Below are 22,943 nucleotides of genomic sequence, written 5' to 3'. Positions count from 1 at the left end.
GGATACCAGAACTGCACACAATACTCCAAGTGAGGTCTCATGGGAGCAGAGCAGAGGGGCAGGATCACCTCCTTCGACCTGCTGGTCACTCTCCTTTTGATGCAGCCCAGGATACAGTTGGCTTTCTGGGCTGCGAGCGCACACTGTCAGCTCATGTTAAGTTTCTCATTGACCAAATATATATTACCCAAATTATACTACCAGAATTATACTACCCAAATGAACTGAGTACTGGGCCACATAAAGGGCAAAAATATTCGTTAAAACCAGATCTGTTAAAATGAAATAAAGCAAGAAAGTGACGAGCAGAACAGCCACAGCACAGCTGCTGTTGCTGATGCCAAAAAGATGTTTGCAGAAGAGCACGAACAGCTGATGAGAAATTTTGTCCAGTCCCACCTCCCTGACTTCAGCAGATCTTCTTGCTGCTGGCCCATCATGGAGGTGGGAAGGACAGAAAAGCATGAGTGAACATGGTCCCTTGCAGCATCTTGGAGACACCTGGGTTCCTGGTGAAACTGCTCAGGAGGCCCTCAGGACCTTCCAAACACTGGCCTGGGGGAGCCTTCTACTGCCCTTTCCCCTCCTTTCTTCCCATCTCTCAGCATCACCTCTTCAGAGAGCTAGGACCAGTTTAAACCCGCTTATTTGAAGCCAGGAAGGGAGGAAGGAGTTGAAACACAATTACTGGGTCAGAGATTGATCTCCTGCAAGGTGCCTGGCATGCAGAGTGTCTGCTGAAACAAAAATCACCATTCATCTAGTCCAGATAATTTCATAAATGGCTCTGGATGCAGGGATGAAATATGGCCATTCCCAAGGAGGTGCCTGCATTTTGACGGATGCCACAGACAGCTGCTCTGTCTGGTATGAGCAGGGCTCTTCTCTGCCCAGAGCTGTAGGGCAGACCCCAACAGCTCCAGACACAGCCCAAAACGGGCACTTCCAATATACCCATCCCGGGTGGTGGTATGGGGGATGGATCCGTCATGAGCCTGGTGGCAGTTGTCCCCTTGGGCTTGTCACTTGGTGTCTAATCCCAAGGGACACACTGGGTGGTTTTGGAGGCTGGGAGAAACACAGATGTGGGTCTCTGAGCTGAGCTATGTTTCTGTGTCATGTGTTTTAAATTGCAATGTGAAAAAACACTAATACCGTTTAATTAGGAGGATCCCAAGGCCTGCTGTGCTCTGGTTTGGCCTGGACTAGGGAACTAAGCTAGAGGGACACACAAGCAGTAAAACATAATTTTGGGATTACAGGCGTCAATCAGCACTGTAGGTATGTTCATGTGCGCCCTGCCTGTGGGCTTGGGGGTACAATACAGGGACCAGACTGTGTCTCCTACCCAAACTCACCCCATGCTGCAGTCATGGGGTTTGGGCTAAGGCGCATGTCTTTGCACCATGCTGTAGTGCCTGCAACATGTTGGCATATCAGTTTCTTAGGGAAAGTAGCACCGGCAGAGCATGGAAGGCTCCAAGGAGTGCTGGCCTGGACCTGTGGGCAGGGGAGAGCTGTTGGAGGCAGCAGGAGGTGCGGAAGACATGCTCCAGGGCAGCAGGATGGAAGCAGGAGCTGAAGCCAAGGCTGCGCTGGGCAAGGATGAGCTCCCCAAGTACCAGCGTGTGCCAGGTGGCCTGTGCCCACCTGCACAGCTCAGCCTACACTGGGAGGGGGCAGACAGCACCAGGCACGTCCTGGGCTTCTTTCCAGACCTGTGACTTACAGTTGTGTAATCCTTCACAGAGCAAGTCACATCCACCCTGGCTTTCCAGGTAATCCTCCACAGCATGAATGAGGAGCTAGGGGCTGCAGCACTGGGTCTGCTGGCAGCAAGGCTTAAAACATAGCCTTGCTCTGCTTTGTACTGGCCATCCCCTCTGAGATGGAATGTGCAGCTGGAAGATATGACATGGCAGACTGTGGCCATTTCTTCCTGGTCTGGAAAATGGTCCCCATGAAAAACAAGGGAAATTCCGGGAGCCACCAGTGCTCACTTGCCAAGGAGGCATCAGGACATACCAAATGATGCATCCCGGCCATGCTTCTCCTTATGAACCCAGCCTGAATTTTCACAGCCGCCTCAGTAAACAGGCCCACTGCTTGCTTTATTTACAGATAACACCATCAGCCATCAAAATCCAAATGAAATGCCAGGCAAAACCAGCCTTAGTCCCAAAGCATGGTAGGACAGCAGTCACCTCGCCATGGCTCCCTGCAGCGCTGTGCCAGCACCACTCGCTCCTCTCTGCTGCCCAGAGAGGTAACCAGAGGGGTTACGCCAATTCAGCTGGTCCCATGCTCCCCCCGCGGCCGTGTCCCACTGCTGCAAGACCTCATCCCCACTGTGGTCCCCACTGTGCATCTTGCAGGCCTCCTCCACATGCTCCCTCTCTCTTGGGGCTTCCCTGTGCCTCAGTCTTGGTTGGCAGATGGCATTTTCACATTTCCTCCTTGTTTATCCAAGGAGCATGTCTCACATCTTAAACTCACTCCAAGACAGCACCACCTCCCTGGCCCAGCATGCCTGTGGGAGCTCACACAGATAAGGATGCATTTCTCAGGCGAATGTTCCCAAAAGGCTGCCAGTGAGCCAGTGTCCAGGAGAGGGCAGGGTTACCCGCCCCGCACTGCAGCACAGCACCGGCATTTCAGATCTCAGCGAGCCAGCCACTGCCATTATTTCCAGTTCAGAGAGAGCTTTGCCTTTTCCACAGCTCTTCCTTTTCTGTGAGCTTAAACCCCACTTACAGCTGTGTGGTTTGTGCAGGTTTTGGTTTGTGCGGTTTTTTGCCTTTCCAGTCCCAGGCTGTCCCTGCAGAGCCAGGGGCCGGCGGGCACCTTGCTCACCCTCTGTTCCTGCTGCTGAGCCATCACATCACTGAGGCTGTTCTTTCCAGAGGCAACGTGTGCCCCGGTGGGGCAGAGAAAATGCCTTATGTTAATTGAGGGATTGGTTGCAAATAGTGTTGCCCTTCCAGGAAATATGGTCAACTGTGGTTGCCTTCCAGCCAGTGAGCCCTGGGCGCTGTGGACAACAGGGTTTGCAATGAACATTGCAAGGATGTCGGAATGGTACCAGCGGGGCCAGCAGTGGAGCTGGCATCACCCCAAGAGGCGTAGCACACACCCCAGCAGCATCTCGTTGGCCAGGTCAGCCTTAGGTGTTGCGTGAAATGACTCTGCCTATGGAGTGATTGCTGGGCAGCTCAGCAAGCCCCTGCTTAACCAGACTGAGAGATGGCAAGAGAAGATTCGGAGACACGATGGTTGAGGAAGGCTTTCAGTGAACATGAATGGTGGAGCAGCCAGATGGGAGAGGGTCCCTGAGCAACACAGTGGAAGGCTCTTTCTTAGCACTCCTGATACTCATCTGGCCTTGCACTAGCCCCAGCCCATTAATGTTTAACTCACTGGACAGGGACAGCATGTCGGAGCCAGCACATGGGAGGCGGTGTCAGCATGCAGGAACGGCATCGGGTAGCTGAGCACACGTGAGGTCACCTCCCTGCACTGGTGGAGCCTGCGTCGCCCGGTGTCGTCAGCGCACCCAGTTCCCATGCTGTTTTCATAAGCACTAGGACATAGTGGGGGTGAAGTGGTTTTGTGGGGGTAATGCCAGTTCACTTGGTAAAGGGCCTGCTGGGGCTGTGCAACCCCAGGGGACCAGCTGAAAGGTAAAAGGGGGGTATGCTGTCTTCATACTCCTCCATAAAGCATAAAACCTGGAAGGCAGAGACATGGGGTGAGGTACAGCGTGAGCCTGGTGTGTTTGCACACATAAAGCCCCTTTTCCTCCAGAGACGTCGTCTCCAGGAGCTCAAGCAGGCCCAAGTCTTACAGGGGTGATTGGTGCCATGTTTTCAGGTGAGCTCTAGTTGTCTAATAAGGGGAAAAACTACAGTTTCTTTGTAAGCAAACAAAGCTTGACTTTATTGCCTTTAAAGTGCAACTAGCACAAACAGTGGCAAAAGTGCAAACACTGATAATGCTCAGAACATTTTGAGCTGTGCAAACAAGCCAGAGGTGGAGGTGTGTGTTGAAATGAAGGGTGAGGGGACCAGGGGGAGGAGATCTCTCTGCCTCAGCAGCCCCGCAAGCACTGCCAGAGCTGCCCAGGGCAGTGATGTTGAGTCTGGGTTGTGGGGTAGGGGCAGCCTCTGGATGAGCAGGGCTGAATGGGAGCCCTGCAGAGCACGAAATCCCCACAGAGGTGGAATCCAGATGTTATTACAGCATTTTCAGCTTCACCCTGAGGCTATGCCCTACCCCAGCAGTAGGAAGAGCTCCAGAGCCACACAGCAGAGCCACCAGGACAAAGCCGAGCATCCCTTGCCCTGTCACAGCCCACACGGAGCATTCCACCAATATCTCAGATGCTGTGTGGCAGACAGCACGCTACCCCTGCCTTGCTTTTTCCCCATCTTCCCCCCCCCACCTCCTTTTTCCTAGGCATACAGCTGCATTGCACATGCCTCATACTCCTTTTGTGCATTGTACAGCATTTTCTGTTGCATACAGCTCTCTGAAGTCTCCTCCATCTGACAATCCATAGATGGCTGCTTGTGTATCCCAGCCCTGCCCTGCTGACTTCCTGCCTGGAGACCTCAAAACCTCATTCCCCACCACCCCGAGCCTATTTTGGTCTGGGTAGGGGAAGGTAATGTACAGGAGACTCAGTTCTTGAGACAGTTTATAGAGAGCCAGAGCACCAGTGGTAGGTAGGGATTAAGGTCTAACTCCTCGAGAGGTTCAGGCACCTGCCTCGTATTAGGATTACCAACCAGGTTGGGAAAAGCAGGCCACTGAACACTGGGCCAGAAGAAAGTGAGAGTCTTTGGTTGGATCACTGGAGAATCAGGCAGGACCCCAGCCTTTATCTTGGCTCCATCCCTCTTAATGTACCAGATGCACCAGACAGTCTCTCCAGGCTGTTTCTGCTGCCAGGCTGGGAGGGAAAGCGATATGTGCAATCAGGGCAGCCCCTTCCTGCACACATCCCCTTGGTCTTTCAGTACAGCCTGCCTCACCCTGACATGAAGGGATTACCAGGTTTTGTGTCTTTTCTGATGAGCTCTTCCCTAATACAGTCCCAGGTGGGGACAAGGGGGAGCTTTTCTCATTAAATCCATTGCCTGCCCCAGTCCTGCATGGGGTATCCTGGATTGCTGCCCTTCCCATCCAGGATGCTGCCTGCCGATTTGGTCACTTCCCCAGCTGTCAGATGCTCCAGCTAATGGGGTCACTGCCAGCCATGAGTTTTCAGGAAAGTGGGGACCCCACAAGCCTTTCCCTCTCTTCAAGAGACCAGCCAGGCTTCTAGTACAGGCACCTATTTTCATACAGCCAGAAATACCTGAATACTGGGGAGGAATTAATGCCTTTGCCAGATCTGTGCAAAATCAGCCAGTTCAGCACGTTACTGAGGGAAGGGACAGGCAAACAGAATGACGATACACTCACTTCTGTAAAGCTTGAGAAAACAGGCTGGAGTACAGTACATAACATAACAGAAAATAGACATATTTGGGTAAGTTCAGTCACTTTAGGACAGTGATTTTTTTTCCCTTTTCAAGCCAAAGCATCCTCTACTTTTGCTTCTAATTCTGCCAAGTCGCTTCTGAGTTAAATTGTAGGGATTTTCCCAGCTGGACTCCATTTTCTGGTAGGAGAGGCAAGGGCAGAAGCGCCTGCAGAGCCCAGACTTGGAACAGAGAGGCAATGCACATTGGACGTGACATCTGGGGTAGTTTTACCGAGGCTGGGGGCCAAAGGCAATAAAGGATTAAATCAGGTCAGTCAAGTAAGCAAGGGGGCTTTCTCAGCAGTGTCTTTACTGGATGATGTGGGTGATGCTGCCATGAGAGCTGCATCACTGGAATGCACCTGGGTATGCAGATGTACAGCAACAGAGCCCAGGACTTACATCCATCACAGGCATGCTGTCCCATGGTGGTACCTTTGACATTCAAGGAAGAAGCCAGACAAAACGGGTGCTTGGTGCTGTCTGGATTTCGGAGCAAGCAGTAGTTTTCAAATGGGGTCTTTCATCACTGCTCACCCCAAACACTCACTTTTTCTCAGAAAAATCACATCACGTGAGCCAGTGAGCCCCATAAGCCCCATTTCCCCCCAGCCCTGCCCCACAAGGGGCTTCTCTGCCATGAGCAGCTGTACCTCACCTGCAGGGTGCTGGAAGCTGTCAAGCTTGAAAATTCACAGCTCCCTAGGGACCAGGAAAGCTATTTCAGTCTTCAGAATTGCAGCAGCCTAAATGATTTCCTGAAGCCTGCATTAAGTTATTCAGGAATCTGGCTGCACAGGTATAAAGAAGCTTGCTCATAATAATGGTCCTCCCTGATAATTTTCTTGAGTTTTCCCACAGTCATGTTTTTTCCCTGTACTACCGTTATGTGGGGAAATAACCTTGTTCAGGATGGAGCAGGAGGAGATGTTTGTGTACATACACACTCACATCTGTATGCATGCCCATCCTTGGCTTGATCCTGACACCACCTTGTCCATGGTGGCAGCTGCATTCACCTGACCTTGGGCAGAAAGGCAACCTGAGTCCTCTAAGAGGTAAAATTTACCCAGGCATGGCTAGCAGGGCAGATGGGAGTGGGGAGAGCCCTGGAAAGCAAAACTACCATGTCTCTGGAGCACTCAGCATATCACAAGAATGCTTGGGTTTCCTGTGCAGGGCCCCAGGGACAAGAAGCAGGTCAGTGCCCTCCCCACTGGGCAGCCTGTGTCCCAGCCTTACACCAGGGTCAGGCGCCCACATCATGCGCCAAAGCATCGCCACCAACTGGCACTTCACAGCTGCTTTGAGGTGCTGCCAGGGACTGTAGCTCTCCACTGCCAACAAATCAGAGCCATTGTGCTCCATCACTCCCCCCTCTTTCTCCCCATTAATAGCCCCTTTCTGTACCCAGGGAACATGATTCTGCATTATCCCATTCCTCTGTAAACCCCAGCTCTGCTCCAGCCTGCCTGTGCCCACCATAGACGATGTCCCAGCTGGGGTTCTCCATGCTGGCTCCACAGGAAGCATGCACACATCCAGCCCTGCAAGCTGCCCTCACACCCCTCCTCTCCTCCCCCAAGTGCTTTTATTTTGTATCAGTGTGTTGGTATTGGAATGGTGCACTCAGAAAATCATTGTCACTGCAGTATCCATAAGCCCTTCCACCAAAAATGGGTCTTATTCTCTTATTGTTGCAGAAATGTCTTCCCCATGCACACCACGGCTGGTACCTGGAGCAGCAATGTACAGCAGTGGGCACCCCAACACAAGGGCTCAAGCAGGTGGGTTGTTTGGATGGTCTCCAGGAACACGAGTCACCTAGCCAAGCTGTTGTTGTCATCTGTTATTCAGTGTTAAGGAAATCTGTACCATTCCCCCATCAGCCTCCCCACCCCGGAGGATAATTGATGCTAACGTCATTTAATATTGGTCCAGCTGCTGGGCTCACGAACAGATGTTTTATTGTTCAAAATGAACACACAAAACCAGAAAGAAAAAAAGAAAACACAACCAGAAAACAAAACAACCAAAACCCCAACCCAGAAAGCAACAAAACCCCCAAGTAATTCGTGTTTGTGATGAGGTTGGCCACAGCTTCCTTTCCCCAGAAATACAAGGAGACAGAGCAGCAGCCGCAGGGAAGACTGAAGCCTCAAAGAAAGGCAAGATGCATACATCCAACTTAGTGTCAACCTCCAACATAAGATGCAATGTGGCCTCCAAAAGCCTGCCATGTCCAACAGGCAGGCATTTCCAGCACAGAGCCATTTCCTTGACACTGACAGCCATTTCAGGAGGGATGTGCTGCATCCTTCACATCCTCCCAGGAGCAGAGATCCACACTGGTATTTGCAAGGAGGAGTGCAGCACTTGCTTAAGAGCAAGGATACGTATCTCCTCCAAAAAGCAAACAAAAATAGGTGCAAAAGTGTGCCAGCAACATTTGCACCTTCAGTGCACAGGCAATGAGCTCACCCCCTTTTTACAGCTCATGAAAGCAGCCTGTGCATTTGATGCTTCAGCACAAGAGTGCTGCAGCACCACACTTACACACACATTTCTTCAAGGGCATGGGATAGAGGGAGAAGGCCCATCACTTGCTCTGCAGCAGGAACAGGACAATACCTGGAAATCACAGGCTGGTACAGTCCCAGTCCAGCCAAGCACTCCACTGCATCCTTAAGTGTTTCAGTAAAGCTACCACCAGGCAAGCTATGGAGCAAGTGGAAAACACTTCCCTGGCTACCAGAGAGATATTTAAAATAAAAATAAAACCCCAAAAAAAACACACAAACCCACCAAAAAGATCACCTTGCTAAAAAGGCAAAAGAAAGAACCCCTAAAGCCACAAAGGTTAATAGATGTCAAATACTCATTTTCAATTTAGTCATAATAACCCTATACGTAAGAACAGAACTTCTCTCATGAAGAACTGAGAAACACTAGTATATCTTACACAAACTGGGGAGGAGCTACCAGAAGGACAAGCACAGCTGTGCTCCTTCACTCGCAGAGGCACTTGTGCTGTAGGTGAGACCTGGCCCCAGAATTAACAGCCTCTGAAACACCTACAGCAAATTGCTTGGGTAATTTTCCCTACGTGGCCAATGCAGAAGGGACAGGGCTGCTTGTGAGGCCAACATGAGCATTTTTTGACACCTCCTGGTGTGTGTGGTATGCTTGACATTATTTGCAGCATATTGTGTTTTCTCCCTGTTCCACAGGAGGGGGGTGATAGCGGTCCTATATACAACATTCCTAGCCAGTCCTATATACAACAGCATGAAATACCCCAGTCCCACCTGGGAGACCATTCTGGGCCTGGAAAGTAGTGCATGGTTTCAAAAGCCCCAGCAGGAGAGTGACCAGAGCATCTCCTCTTAGCAAACCAATGGTGGGGCTTTCTGTGTTTGCAAATAGACCTCAACCATGAAGAGTCCTGGCTTCTGCAGTATGTATCTGCATTGTAAATCCAGCTGCCAAGACGTGCTCAGGATCACTGCCAGATGTGACTGACCCCATGAGAAGAATGCTGTTGGGGGAAGGAATCTGCAAGGGAAAACCAAAATATGATCAGTGAGAACCTGGAGGTGGAAAATACCGTTGGATCATTCACCCCTTCTCATTCAGCTGGGCAAGCAGCAAGAATACAAAGTCAATATGCATCCGCCCTTTGCTTGGCAACAAGTTGCTCCTAGTTCAACACAACCTCCCTGCATCCCACCTCTGGCCCATGGATGCTTCGCCCCTGCTCTAAGGCTGCTGCCTGCAGCATCCCAGATGGCTTGACAGCAGCCCACAGCCACAGGCTTTTCATAGCTGCAAGCGGGCAAGGGGAGGTGTTGGAGAAACCATCACAACAAAGCCACCAGGGTTTGGTGTCTACAGGGAGCAGTGCTGGCCCACAGGCCACCTCATTTGCAAGCAGAGTCCCTGGAGGGGGATCCAAAGAGGGCACTGAAACCTTCAGGCAGTGATATTATATAGGGACATGCAGGGAGGCAAGGAGAGGGCAGAATCCAGCCCCATTCGCCACACAAGTGGAGCCAGGGCAGGCTAGCTGCAAACCCAGAGCTGGGTCAGCTATAGGTAGAGAGCCTGAAAGGAGATGTTGGAAGGAGATGTCATGGAAAATATTTACTCTGTGAGGTCAGTGTACCCTTGGCTTCTCTTTGGAGAGGACTTTGAACACAGGAGGGCAGACGTTTCCCGCATGCTTCTGCAGATGAGAGACTGTGGAAAGCAGGCGCTTCCCTTGGCTGGAAAGAGGAAAACCACAAGTGGAAAGTTCCGTGCATTAGGCAAAGCAACTGAGCCTTCAGCTGCTGGTTCATGGGTGCTTGCTATTAGTGGAACAGCCTGCTTTGGGAAAAAAAAGGAATGAATCTTTGACAACAAGGCCTAGAAAAACAGAGGATGCCTCAGAGCAGAGCCATGGACCAGCAGCAGTTTGACACCCTGGAGGTGCAGGCAGGCACTGGGTTCTGTACCAGAGGGAAAAACATCACCCCCAAACTGTAGAGTGTTGGAGGTGAGGTGTGAGCACAGGGTGAGGGGAGCCCTTGCTCTCAGCACAGACAGGCAGAAAGGACTCAGCATGCCAGTGGGGCATCCCCTGCCTGTTCTGCTGCCCTATGGAGGCAGCCATCCTCTCCCCATCACATCATCCTGTGCCACCACACCAGGGAAGGGTGGCTCAGAAAAGAGATCCCAGTCCCCAGGTCTGAGATGAAACAACAGGCCATGCATAACACGGTACCTATTCCCTCATGCTAGCCCACACAGCAGCCCTGGCAGCCACAGCTTGTGCCCTGTTTCTAGCAATACCAGCAGGGCTTTGCATCCCCTTCTCCTGGGGTTTGGCTCCCTGGCACAGAGATCCTCATCCCTACCTTTGAGGTTCAAGCTGTGGTTTGAATATTGATCCTATTGACTCTCATCAGTGTATGTATCTCTGAATGATAACAACTGGCTCCATGCAGATGTGATCACCACTGGATGCTCAGGCCACCTGAACCAGATGTGCCAAACATTTGAGTAGCTTAAGCAGGGAAAACCATCTCCTAAAGATCATAAGGAAAAGCAGAAGAAAACATTTCACACCTCCTGAGTAGCAGCTTCAAACAACAGCTCTCAGCACATCCTGCTTGTCCTAATTGCCGGGCAATCTGCTTGCCTTAAAGCAAGCAAAGCAATGATCTGACACTCTTCGCTCTTGCTATACTTTGCAGTTGAGTAAGCATCCAAGGGGACAATTTCTCTCTTTATTTCAGGTTGAACTTACAAAGTGGCGATTTTGCTGTGGGGAGCTGTGGCTCCATCACCCCTTGCAAGTGAAAGCAGCCAGTGGAAGCTCCCAGAGCTGAGGCCCAGTCCAGCAGCACTGCCAGCGATGATTCAAAAGGTGGGACTTCCACCCGCCTGACTCACTTGCTGTCATGTCCCAGTCCTAGTGAGATACTTCCTTTGCATCATTTGTTGCTGGAGATGATGAGGAGATCTGAGGTATGTTCTCCAGAAGATGTGCTGTACCATTTTAAGCCCCCACACATTCCTGTTTGCTAGATTTCTTCCCCCTCCTCAGCTTTGACTCACTACGTTGCTCATCACTCCATTCAGCAAGCATGGTACACCTCAGCCTCCTCTTAGATGTGTCTGAGCTCCTCACTCCTCCCCAGCTTGTCCCAGTCTCATCTCAGCATCCCCACAACGCAGCTCCCTTGGGGCGGGGGGGGGAGGGGAGGGGGAAGGGGAGCAGAGTGGAAAAGGGAGAGGACATTTTCCTACCAAAACAAAATTCGCCTCTGATATCATTTGCACCAAGAGCCCTTTGGCACCCTGTGCCAGCCTGGGACAGGGTCCTCAACAACCTGACTTCCAGGGTGCTCTTCTAGGAGCAGTAACAGCAGGAGGGCTGTCCTCTGCTCACCACCTTGCTGCTCCCCAGCTCTTCCACACAGAGCCATGGCACCCACCCACCCTGCTGCCCCTCACTTTAGCTGGGCACCACCATGGCTCAGATACTTGAGCTCTGGCTCAGCTGGTGACTCCAGCTTACCCCCGAGGAGAAGGATGGGGAGCAGGAGCTACTCCAGGCTCCAGGGTGGAATTTCACTCTCTTCAGGGACCTCGTGCCTGCAGCACACTCTAAAAATACAAATAAACCAATGGGCAGCAGGAAACCCACCCTGATTCCCACAGAGGGTGGCTCAGGCAGGCCCTCCCTGCCCTGCCTGCTTCCTCCTTTGGGAAGGAAACTGAAATGGGGGGGAATAAAAGGAAAAATGAAAGGCCAGATCCTGTCCTTCCCTGCTCTAAGCTGAGAAATATATTTAGAAATTGATTTGGGCCAATTTGCTGAATACCTGGACATGGGGTCAGGAGAAGGCAGGCTCCATGTCCTCCTCATACTCCTTGCTGTGCTAAGCCAGACTAGTCAAACTCTTCCTATCTCACTTGGGCCCTCCTGTCCCTCTGACTGCCCTGGTGTCCCTCTCATCCAAAGGTCTCTGCTGCAGATAGTCCAGGCCGGGTGCAGCAGCCCCCTATGCCATGGGAAAACCATCCCTACCCACCAAGAGCACCTCACCCTCATAGTGTCCTTGCCTTCAGACATCTCCTGCCACTTCAGCAAGACCTTTTCTTCCCCATCTTCACCTAAGCAGCTTCATGCTCTGTGTTAACTAATTTCATCCCCACTCCTACCTTCCCAGGTCTGCCCAGCTACCACACTTAGGCTCATCAATACTCAGTCCCCACTTGGAGGTTGTTACCAGAAACCATCCATAAGCCCCACACTGCTCTAATTAATATAACTTCTTGTGGCTGAGAAATCTTCTTCCCACCCTCCTCCTCTTGCATCCAGGAACACAGCAAAATCAGGAGGGAGGTGCTGTGCCCTGCCCTGCCTTTGCCCCTGCACAGCAGCACATGTCCCCTTGCATGTCCCCAGCCAGCATGCCACCACTCTCAAGGATAGGCAACTGAAGGGGACAGCAGGCAGCGGAGGTCATGGTTTCCCTTGAGCCCAGCAGTAAATAAGCCCTCCAGAGTAGCAGGGGAGGGAGGAGGGCAAAAAGCCCAAGCAAGATGTATTTTTGCAACCAGGCAGATTAGGAGCTGGCAGCAGGCACAGCAGAGCTGGTGTTATCTGTGAATGGGTGCAGGCTCTTACCCGCAGCTCCGGCTGCTGCCAGAACAGGGAGGTGGGAATGGGAGGTTGGGCGGCTCCTCTGCCAATGGCTATTTCTGACTTTGAGAGCCTTCAGCTGAGACCAGAGGGGGTTTACAATCAGCACCTGGATGCTTACAACTCCAGGAATATCCACCCACCCTGGGCTGAAGAAGCTGCCCTGTCTTCAGAACCTTGGTGCAAACTCCCCTCACCCTTCCCATCACTCCTGAACCCCTGCTGGCAATGCCCCGTGCCATGGGACATGCTGTTCCATGCACTGACACCCCAGGGAGCCACCAGCCTAGTGAGGTCCCCAGGCAGGCAGCAGCAAATGCAGGGAGCTGATTGAGTTACAGGCCAGCAGTTGTATCAAGTTTACCAGCTCCGTGCTGCGTATCCTGTACTGGGAGGATTCCTGGAAGCAGGAGCTGATTTCACACACCCTCCTCATGCTGCACAAACACACAGGCTATGCCAAAGGCTGATCTCTGCACGTGACCACTGCTGCTATTACCCAAGTGGCTGGCATGGAGCAGCCACCCCGTTCTTGCTCTCCTCGTCCTCCCCTGGCTCTACGCCTCCCATCTGCAGCACAGGGCTGGCCACATGCCTTTTTTTATCCTTCTTCCCCCCCTCTTAACACTGTTTAACTTTTCCCATCTCTCAACTTATAGCAGAGGTGGTGGCCCTGCCAAAGATGCTGGAGGTCTCCAAACCTTTGATGGGGTGGTTAAATCCCGGGTTTTCTCCACCCTGTTGTGCCATCAGACTGCTCAGGTGACAGCAGAGCATCAGCCAGCCACTCTGGGAATGAATAAAGTCCTGGAGTCCAGGCTCTCTAAGTCATGTATAAACACTTTACCTGTGCAGGGAAACAGGGTGTGAGTGTTGAGAAATGAGTGGTTTAGAGTCACTCAAAGAATCACCATCATAGGCATTAGCAAATCAGTTTTAAATTAATTAAAAGTATGACTTAAGTTTGATGGCAAGGTTCACTCTATTACTTAGTATGTGGGTGAAACATACAAAGGAAAACTGACAAGCTGAAAGAGTTGGGCTTCTTCAGCCTGGAGAAGAGAAGGCTCTGGGGAGACCCTATAGAAGCCTTCCAATACCTAAAGGGGGCCTAAGAGGAAAGCTGGAGATGAATTTTTTACAAGAGCATGTAGTGACAGTGACAGGACAAGGGGGAATGGCCTTTAACTGAAAGAGGAGGGATTTAGATTAAATACTAGGGAAAAGTTCTTTACTGTAAGGGTGTTGAGAGATGGGAACAGGTTGCCCAGAGAAGGTATGGCTGCCCCATCCCTGGAAGTGTTCAAGTTCAGGCTTTGAGCAACCTACTCTAGTGGAAGATGTCTCTGCCTGTGGTGGGGATTGGAACTAGATGATCTTTAATGTCCCTTCCAAGCCAACCATTCTATGATTCTATGAAAATCGAGTTAAAATTGAGCTAAAATGATTGATACAGAGACCAAATACACAAAAGGGTAAGGGAGACCATCCATTGAGTCATTAGGTTCAGAATAGACCTGGGTGAAGTTTAGGTGTGGCTAGGTATAATCTTAGTCTCAGACTTGGCCAACAGTTTATATCTAAAGGGTTACATATGTTATCAATTAGGATCGCATAAAGAATCATTGTATCAGTCCAACACAGAGACACACACACACCCACCCACACACACACAAACCCCTACCTGTTAAAAATTCCCCTTGAGTTCACTGAAATACCCACGTCAAATGCTTTTGCATTACTCAACAGGAGAAGGTTGAGCCTTTAGAAGAGGAGAGTCTTCAGCCCAGGTGCCATCAACAGCTTTTGGGAACAGTCCTCTCATTATTGCAGACTGGAGAGTCTGCAGGCTCCGAGAGGCATCCCACTCAGAGGGAGGTGCTGGCCGCAGCCCACTGCAGTCCAGAAGAGCTCGAAGGGTCTCACTTATGACCACTATTTATATGGTTGCAAGATGATTTGTTTTAGTTATTAGTAAATGTCCATCCTAGCCACAGCCTGAGTTGGTAATTACTGAAACTGTTTCAAAACTCCAATGAGAATGGTACCAGTCCTCTTGGACTACGATCAAGGGAAGGAATGCTCCAAGGCTGTCAGGGGATGACTGATTATCCCGTTCTCGTTTATCACCTTAACCAGGCAACTGGAGTCCTGGTGTGGTCCGTGCCACTTCCCACCTTAACCATGCAAGAGCTCCCAGTAGGCCACCAAACTCATTACACAAGGCAAAGGACTGACAGGAATTCCTGAGATCATAGAGCAGCCCAGAAGAAGCAGAGGGAAATGCACCACCACAGTGAGTCAGTTGCAAGAGTATTGCTTGCAAACCCAGGCACTAGGACAGCCGTTTCCAGCCCCAGGGCACTGGGGTCTAAGGTTGCTGCAACACCTTCCCTTCATCTGGCAGGTAGGGATGGAGACAGAGCAGGAAGATTTTCCTGGCTCCCCTGGGCTATGCATTGACACACTACACATCTCTGATGCTGCACTCTCCTACTCAGAAACTCACCCTGGAAATCTTCCATGCACAACCCCCAAAGGCATCCTCTCATATAGAGTTCAGGCTCTTTCTGCAGCCCTACCAACATGTCTTCTCCCTGCCAGCAGATTTTGGGGTGACAGTTGCTGGGTCAGTAGGGCTACCTCTGTCTTTCATATCTGGGCCAGCTGACTCAGTGAGATGGCAGGGTGCCCAATGACTACCACCCATTCTTGGTGATAACACTGCACAGGGGATCTTCTTCTGCCTAGTGTGACAGTGGGCAGAAGGGCTGGGAATGGGCAGACACATCACTGATGGGGAGCCTGGAAAAAGGCTTGGATTTCTCCTAGCCAGCCTCTCCTGCAACCCCATCAACATCCCAGGAACACCCCTAAGAAATGGAAAAGGTTGGCCCAGCCAGGAACTGTGCCCCTGCTCTGAGATCCAGCTTCTTTAGCCTCAGTGCTCATAGGCATGCAGAAGACACAGCTTGCCACAAGCTTGCTTGCATTGCCCCTTCCCTGATCCCCTCCATGCCTCCGATCCCAGCAGTGCAGGGCAGAGGGAGATGAATGCTTGCAGATGCCCTTGTACCCTGTTTGCACAAGTGAGCTGTTCTGGATGGGGATCACATAACTAGCATCAAGCAATATGCAAGTCCATGGCCAGGCACAATGCAGCCCTGGCTTTACAACCCAGTATAAAACGTTTATTCTTCTTCCTTTTTTGGAGCAGCATCATCTGCAGCTGGTCTTTGCTGGGTATCCCGCCTGAATTACCCTCATTTGTGTGATGTCTTCCGGCATGAGATTTCAGGTGTCCAGCATCCTCTTAGGGGTCCTGCTATTAGAATCATAGAATAGTTTGGGTTGGAAAGGACCGACAAAGGTCACCTAGAGCAACTCCACCTCCCACCTGCATTACTTGCTCTCTGATTTGCTTTAAATACATCACTTCTTAAGATATATTGTTTATATCTTTCAGAGGGGTTTGTGAGTCTAAATCTTTCTATTTTTATCCAAGATTTCTTTCTGAGATAGGAAAACTAGGAATCTATCCTGAGTTGCTACCAGGGCAAAGGTTTCCCTCGGATGTATTTACACATTCCGGAAGACAATAAGGAAGATTTACTCTTGCAAAGACTCATGCATGTATTTGACTTGAGACACCTACACCATTCCTTCATGGCAAGTGAAACAGCTTCAAGCTGAAAGTTTACCTACACCTAAGGTTTGGGTTTGGTTTTTTTTGTTAGTTTGTTTGGTTTGGGTTGGATGTTTTTTATTTGTGGTGTGTGTGTGTGCATTTTTCCCTTGTAAACAAAGAACTTTGGAAATAAATGGTTGGATTTGCAAAGAGTCAGCACAGCATTCAGCTCAACTGAGTGGGCTGTAGGAACACAGCTAGTGAGTACTGCTGCATAAAAACAAGGGAAAAAGAGAAAGGGAAGGATGTGAAAAAGAAGAGTAGGAAGCCTATGCAGCACTGCAGAGAAATTCCATGAGCACCCCACTTTTGAGGTGAAGTCTCCCAATGCTCAGCTCTGTTGCCACATGGGATGGATCAGTTCTACTACCATGTTGGGTCTGGATCCCTATCCCACATGCATGAACACCCTGTCCCCAGCACACCAATGACGTGGGAGGGAATCCACACTGAATGTCATGGATGAGTAATCTCAACGCTGACTTCTAGTGTAAGCATCCTTTCCTGTGACCTCTCCAGAGAGCCTCAGCTCCTCTGCAGGCTCTGTCTCTCCCATCATATCTGTGTGCTTTTTGCCCCCTTCCTCATCACACCCCCCCCTCCACCTTCTTTTAAGTACAAACATCACGTAAGCCCAGGCAAAACCCCAGTTAGCAGCCAGGTTCCTGTCAGCACCCATTATCTCCGTGTGTAGCTGCGTCCTTAGTGAACTGCTTAAAAATAAAGGCAGAAGGCCATTGCTCATGGACAGGAATTTTCCACCAGGTAGGTACAGCCAAGCTGGGTCACACGATGTGGTGCCCTGGCTTGCGCTGTGTGCCATCACCATGAGAGGCAGCTGTGCCCATGGGCAGCCCCTTCCTGCGCTGCCTAAATCCCACTGCCCAAAACAGGCACTTTTCATGGGCCAGTTGAACCTGAAACACCCATGACCTCGTCTGAGGGGGACAGTCACCAATCTCCAAACTCATCCTGCAGGGCCACTAGCTCACTTGAGACTCAGAATGACTTTGGCACAAGGCCTCATGCATGAAAGGGTTTAATGCTGACCTTTGTCCTTGCAACAATAGGACTAAGAAGAGGGATGGCTTTCTCAGTGATGGGTGTCTCTGTTCCGTCAAGTTGCCTACAAGAGCTTTACTAGAGTCCAGCCCAGTGGTGTTGCTCAGGAGGAGAAGATGGGGACTGTGGGCTCTTTGAGGCTAAAGACATATCTGGGCGGGAAAGCATCCTCAACTTTTCTGGAGGGGCACTTCCTCTGCAGCACAGAAGCAGCCCACTCAAGCTGTTGGAAACCAGCTGAATAGCTTCCAGGGCAGCCTAAACTGCTTCCCCTGACCATGAGTACTGAGATCAGAGGGTTTCCAGAGGAAAACTCCACTGCCTTCTCCCCAGCCCACTTTCCAACCAGCAGGACTGCTTCTGGCTCCCTGCCACTCCACATCTGGAAGGGAAGCACCAGAAACAGACATGCTGGGTACTTCCATCCTGCAAATCTGGGAACTGAGAACGCTGTTTCATTGCACTGGAGCAGGGAGGGTTTCGCTGGTATTATTATTCCAAGCTGGCTTCAAGTCCTAAGAAAACAAAAGCTTCTTCCTTGCCAAAGGGAGGGCTGGCTAGAGGCAGCCACTGGAGAGGAGGGCTGGGATTCTAAATGCTACATTTTGGTGCTTAAATTTAGCCCTAGATTGAAATTCTGCAGACAAGGTTTTTTTGGCTGTCTGGTCTGCGTTGAGACAAAGGCAGATGACCAGCTTGACCAAAGAGAACCTTCCAGAAGCAACAGAGATGTCAGATATTGATAGCTATGGCTGTGCCCTGTGCCACCTGCTTTTTTCCTGGGGTACAGAAAGTCATTAGGCTTTTGGCCTCTTGTATCCAGCCTTTAAGCTTTAGAATGCCAGTCTTTAAGCCTTAGGATGCTAGTCCTTGCCTGGGAAGGGAACCAAGCCCACACTTCTATTTTATCACTATTACTGCTGTTCATTTCTCCCACCTTACTCCAGAGCATGGTCAATGGCTTCAAGTTAAAAAAGCCTTGTTCACAGCAGGTCTCCCCTCTGCGTTTAGGCCCGCTAAAGATGTGTTAGATGCTCTTTTTTTTCTCTCCCAAGTACATAATTTAAAGGCTCCAACCAGAAGTTTTTTCATAGTGCTTGATCATACCACCTGGGAAGCTGGGAAGTCCAATACTTGCCAAATGCTGTCACCTACCCATGGCCAAGCTCTGTGGCCTCTGCTTGGGTTGGCCAATGCAGTAAAAGCCAGCAAATAAGGAATCAGGAGAAATTCTGTTTATTTGCTGGAGTTCTGCAGACAATTAATATGGCCTTGTCCTTTGGATGAACCTGGTTTGATAAGGATCCTATTCATACTCCAATGATGCCCTAAGAACAGAAAGTTGACCAGCTCTTGTCTGTTCTATGCCTGCAAGGGAAACGCACCTCCAGGCTTGTACCCCTGGGAAAAGAGAGATGCTCCAAGCTTTCAAGGCTTTGCTGCACAAATCCAGTGCTACATGAGATGTACCCTATAAATGAGGCAGAAGGAACAGGGAAAGGGGGGGAATCACTCCAATATAACATGACACAAGGTCACTTCATACAGCAGCTCTCCTGCAACTGCTTTCCCCAAAAAGCTATTCAGCCCCAAATCCAGACCTCTGGATTTGTTCAGAGCTGCTGTATGTGACCACTGGCTGGCTGATAAGCATGGGAAGTAGTGTGTGCCTGGAAAAACAACCTTACTTTAAAGGACACCTAAGAACAAAAATATCACGGTAGATCTTTAAGATGAATGGACTACAAATTGCAGATTCTTTTTATACACAGAGTACTAGAATAATGCAAGCAGCCAAACACCCAGTTTCATGGCTTATTAAAATCCAGGGGAAGCCGATCCTCTTTGCACACAGCTCCCTAGGGTTGACCTGTCTTGCTGTGGAAGGGATAAAATGCTACAGGGATGCACAGAAAGCTTTTGAGCACAGCAAGTCTTCAGCAAACAGAAAGGTAGCTTTGTCTGGAGTATATCTACTTTCTTTTTTCTTAAATACTAATTCTGGCTTAAAGGTAAATGTATAACATGCACAGAAATATGTGCTCTTGTCTAGGAAAAGAACTGCAGACACACACTGCCATGCACAATCTAGGAAGAGCAGAAACATAATCAGCTTCATGTTGAAAAACTTTTCCCTGCTGCCTGCATAAGGAGAATGAAGTGGATTCAGTGAGTTGCTTAAGCATATGCTTTGCTAAACCTGTGGCTCACTGAGAAAGAAGGATCAAGGAAAGGTGCTGCCCACTGCACGAGAACTGTAATACAGATGAAATCAACCTTAGCTGTTCTGCTAAAGCTTTGAGTGATCCTGAAGATATGGGGAATAAAGATTAGCTCTATTTAAATCAACTCAATTGCTCCTACAATCGCCATATTCTTCCTAGCAAGTGCTTTTTGGTTTTAACCGCTTTTATTGCTTCCTTTCCCTGAGCAGTCACTGCCATGCCAGGATCAGCACTGTCAGAAATGCTCACATCTTCAGATTAAAATCCGATTCTGCTCTGAGGGGCAGCTGTAGAAGTGTTGAAGGGGATTTGATTTCAATGACCTGCAGAAATTGGTCATACAGAGCATCAGCTTTGCAGCCCTACCAAGGAGTAGAAGGGGATGGTGCCACCAAAGCAAGAGGTTGCTGCTCAGAAGACTCATGGGCAGCACATCCAAATATCATCAGGTCTTTTCTCCATAGAGACTCTGTGATGTTTCTTCAGGATGGGCTCCACTTGTAAATAGTTGAACCATCCTAATGAATCCTAAAAGAGAATTAGAAAGCTGTAGGCATAACAAGAACATTTTGTAGTTTTTATTGCCCAAAGTCACACCTTTGCTTTTGGTTTGCATGAATCCCTGGTATTTTGCAAAGGCTTATTTGACCATGGTAAAAGGAACGTATCACTGGACTCAAGCTCCTTCAGACCAAATTTTTCCTTGCAATTTTTTTTGGCCAAATTTTTCCTTTGCCTGCAAGAGCCACCCCCTCTTGCTTCTACGTGGTTATACAAATATACATGAGAACTCTGAGTTTTTACCATCCTGTTAATTTCTAGCAGGTCTTCCTGAAAACAACCCTTCCTGGATGCCCTCTGAGTTCACAAGTACCAAGACCTTTTTAAACAACCCACAGAAACTAGGGAAAACAAACTTGAAACAAGCAAAGGCAATCAGCTGAAAAAAAGCACAACCACATGCCTCAAGCTCATCCCACGGAGTGGACCAGGGGAAGGGGAGGCAGAAAGCCAACAGTGGCCTCGATGCCGGCTGCATCCCACCCGCAACGATGCTGGGTGGGAGGGCAGCCGGGCACAGCCTGCTGCCTCCAATCACACCGCCAGCAGCTCCTGTTGCTATGGCCCTCAGGTCTGAAACTCTGGAAATTAGGTAAAAGGTCTAAACAAGAAGCTTTTTTTTCCGCCTCCCCCTATGAAATGCTGCCCCTTGCCTAGCACAATCCCTCTTCCTGCTGAGCTCTAGGAGGAAAGCAGCTGGGATGAAGAATTAACTCTCGTGGTCCCAGGGGCTTTCCAAAACAGGAGCAACAACATGGAGAAGGGGGAATGTACAAGCAGATCTTGCTTCCTACCTGCCATGCACTGATGAACAGGAGAAAAAAAAACACATGTGTGAGGATAGATGCATTCTCTCCTACCCCCAGAAAGGAGATGGATTTTAAATGGGTTTCATGCTGGTGGGACAAGCTGCCTGGAGATCCCAGGGAATGGGAATTTTCCATCCTCTGGGTACAATTTGGCATTTCTGAGGCTGCATCCTAGACCTGGAGGGACTTGTCTTCCATCCTAGAGCAAAAGATAGTCCTGACACCAGTGCATGTAGGTCCCCAAGCTCTCCCTTCAGCCCAGCAAGGGGATGGCTCTGCTTAGCAGAGGTCAGTTTGGTCCAGGCCAAACCAAGGGCATCTCTGGCTGAGGCTGGAGTGCTGGTGATTAGAGACAGTGCTAAACTGGCAATGCACCTGCCTGCCACAGACCCATGAACTGACCTGATGCATGTCCTGTCCCAGAGGCAGCCTGCAGGCACCCACACGTGCTCTGTGCTACATGGCATGCCTGCACCCCCGTGCCCACCAGGGCCACCCCAGGCATTGCAGAGATGTTCCTCGAGAGGCCAGCCATCCCACTATAAACATCTCTGTCACATCAAGGTGGGCTGGCAGGGAAGGTGCTGGCCCCATCAGCAGTTTTAGGGGTTACCCCATCCAAGCCCCATTACACTGCTGCTTTCTCCAGGTGAGAGAGCAATTGCCAGCAAATTTCAGCTGAGAAGCTGTTGGCTACTCAGCCAGCCTTTGCAAGACCTCTTGTCTCAATAGCGACCCAGGCACCCTCATGGCACAGGGCCAGGCAGGTCCACAGGGCACAGGAACTATGACAAAGGCATCTTTGTTTCCCTTGTCTGCTTGCTACTTCATTGCAGCACTGGGTGACACCTAGGAGGTGGAGCCATCTTTCCACGGAAAGCCTCCAGCAGTGTTTCCCGGATGCTGCATCAACACAGCAGGATAGGGTTCCTCATCCCCGCCTTCCCCTGACACCAACCCAGGAGCAATCAAGGCAGGATTTGTCCACTGTCTGCTTGACCACTTGTTTGTATTAATTCTTCCTGGAGCAGACTCCTCTCCCCATCTCTGCCTGTCTCCCTGAGAGCTAGGCTCATCTCCCACCCGGTACACATATTCCCCGGCACCGTGGGGTGGGGGGGCCATATGCATTTTACCTTCTCTCTTTCAGCCTTGTTATGTAGGGAAGTTAAGATGGATAAACTACAGGTGTCAAGTCCTTAAAGTCTGTAGGGAAAGCAATTATCTTCTAGCAAGAGAAAATCCCAGAGGGATGCTGGCGCAAAACTATCATAGGTCTGAGACGGAGCAAGAAGTCTTCAAAGCAAGGACAGACCAGGAGCAGAGCTAGTTCGCATACCTAGTTTGAAGCTGGCCATGTCTCTGCTTACACGTTTGTTTTCTTCCTCTTGTGCCAGCACGTAACCTGTTTTTCTTCCAGCAGTCAGGTCTGTCTAACAGAAGTATTACCTTTCCTGACAGTCACTGTCTTTGCCATCACCCGAAACCTGCCCAGCAGCCACAACAATGCTACTACTGCTTGGAAAGCATGGTCTGCTTTCTTGCAGACGATCTCACTGAGAAATAAATCTCCATTTGGCACAACAGCTAGGCTTAGCTACAGCAAAATACGATCACTTTCAGAACATCATCATGATCTTTGGTCACACTCTCACCTCCCTGCTTAGAAAAAGCCCACCTAGAAAAAAAAAATTGCCCTTGGATATTAAACATCTGCAGCTCTTACAAACCATCAGCTGGGGGGTACTCAAAAGGAAAGTAGATGCAAATCAGTGGAGAACTTTGCTGCCTGAATCTTGCTTGGCTGCTCTCAGCACTGTCAGGCAGTTTGGAAACGGTGAGCTAGGCTAGCGTGGAAGCTCATGCCTCTCCCACC

This window comes from Neopsephotus bourkii, unplaced genomic scaffold (genome assembly GCF_033783945.1).
Source record: "Neopsephotus bourkii isolate Nb327-2 ecotype Australia unplaced genomic scaffold, CSIRO-AGI_Nbou_v1 NB_234, whole genome shotgun sequence".
NCBI lineage: Eukaryota > Metazoa > Chordata > Aves > Psittaciformes > Psittacidae > Neopsephotus > Neopsephotus bourkii.
This window is presented reverse-complemented; position numbering follows the sequence as displayed.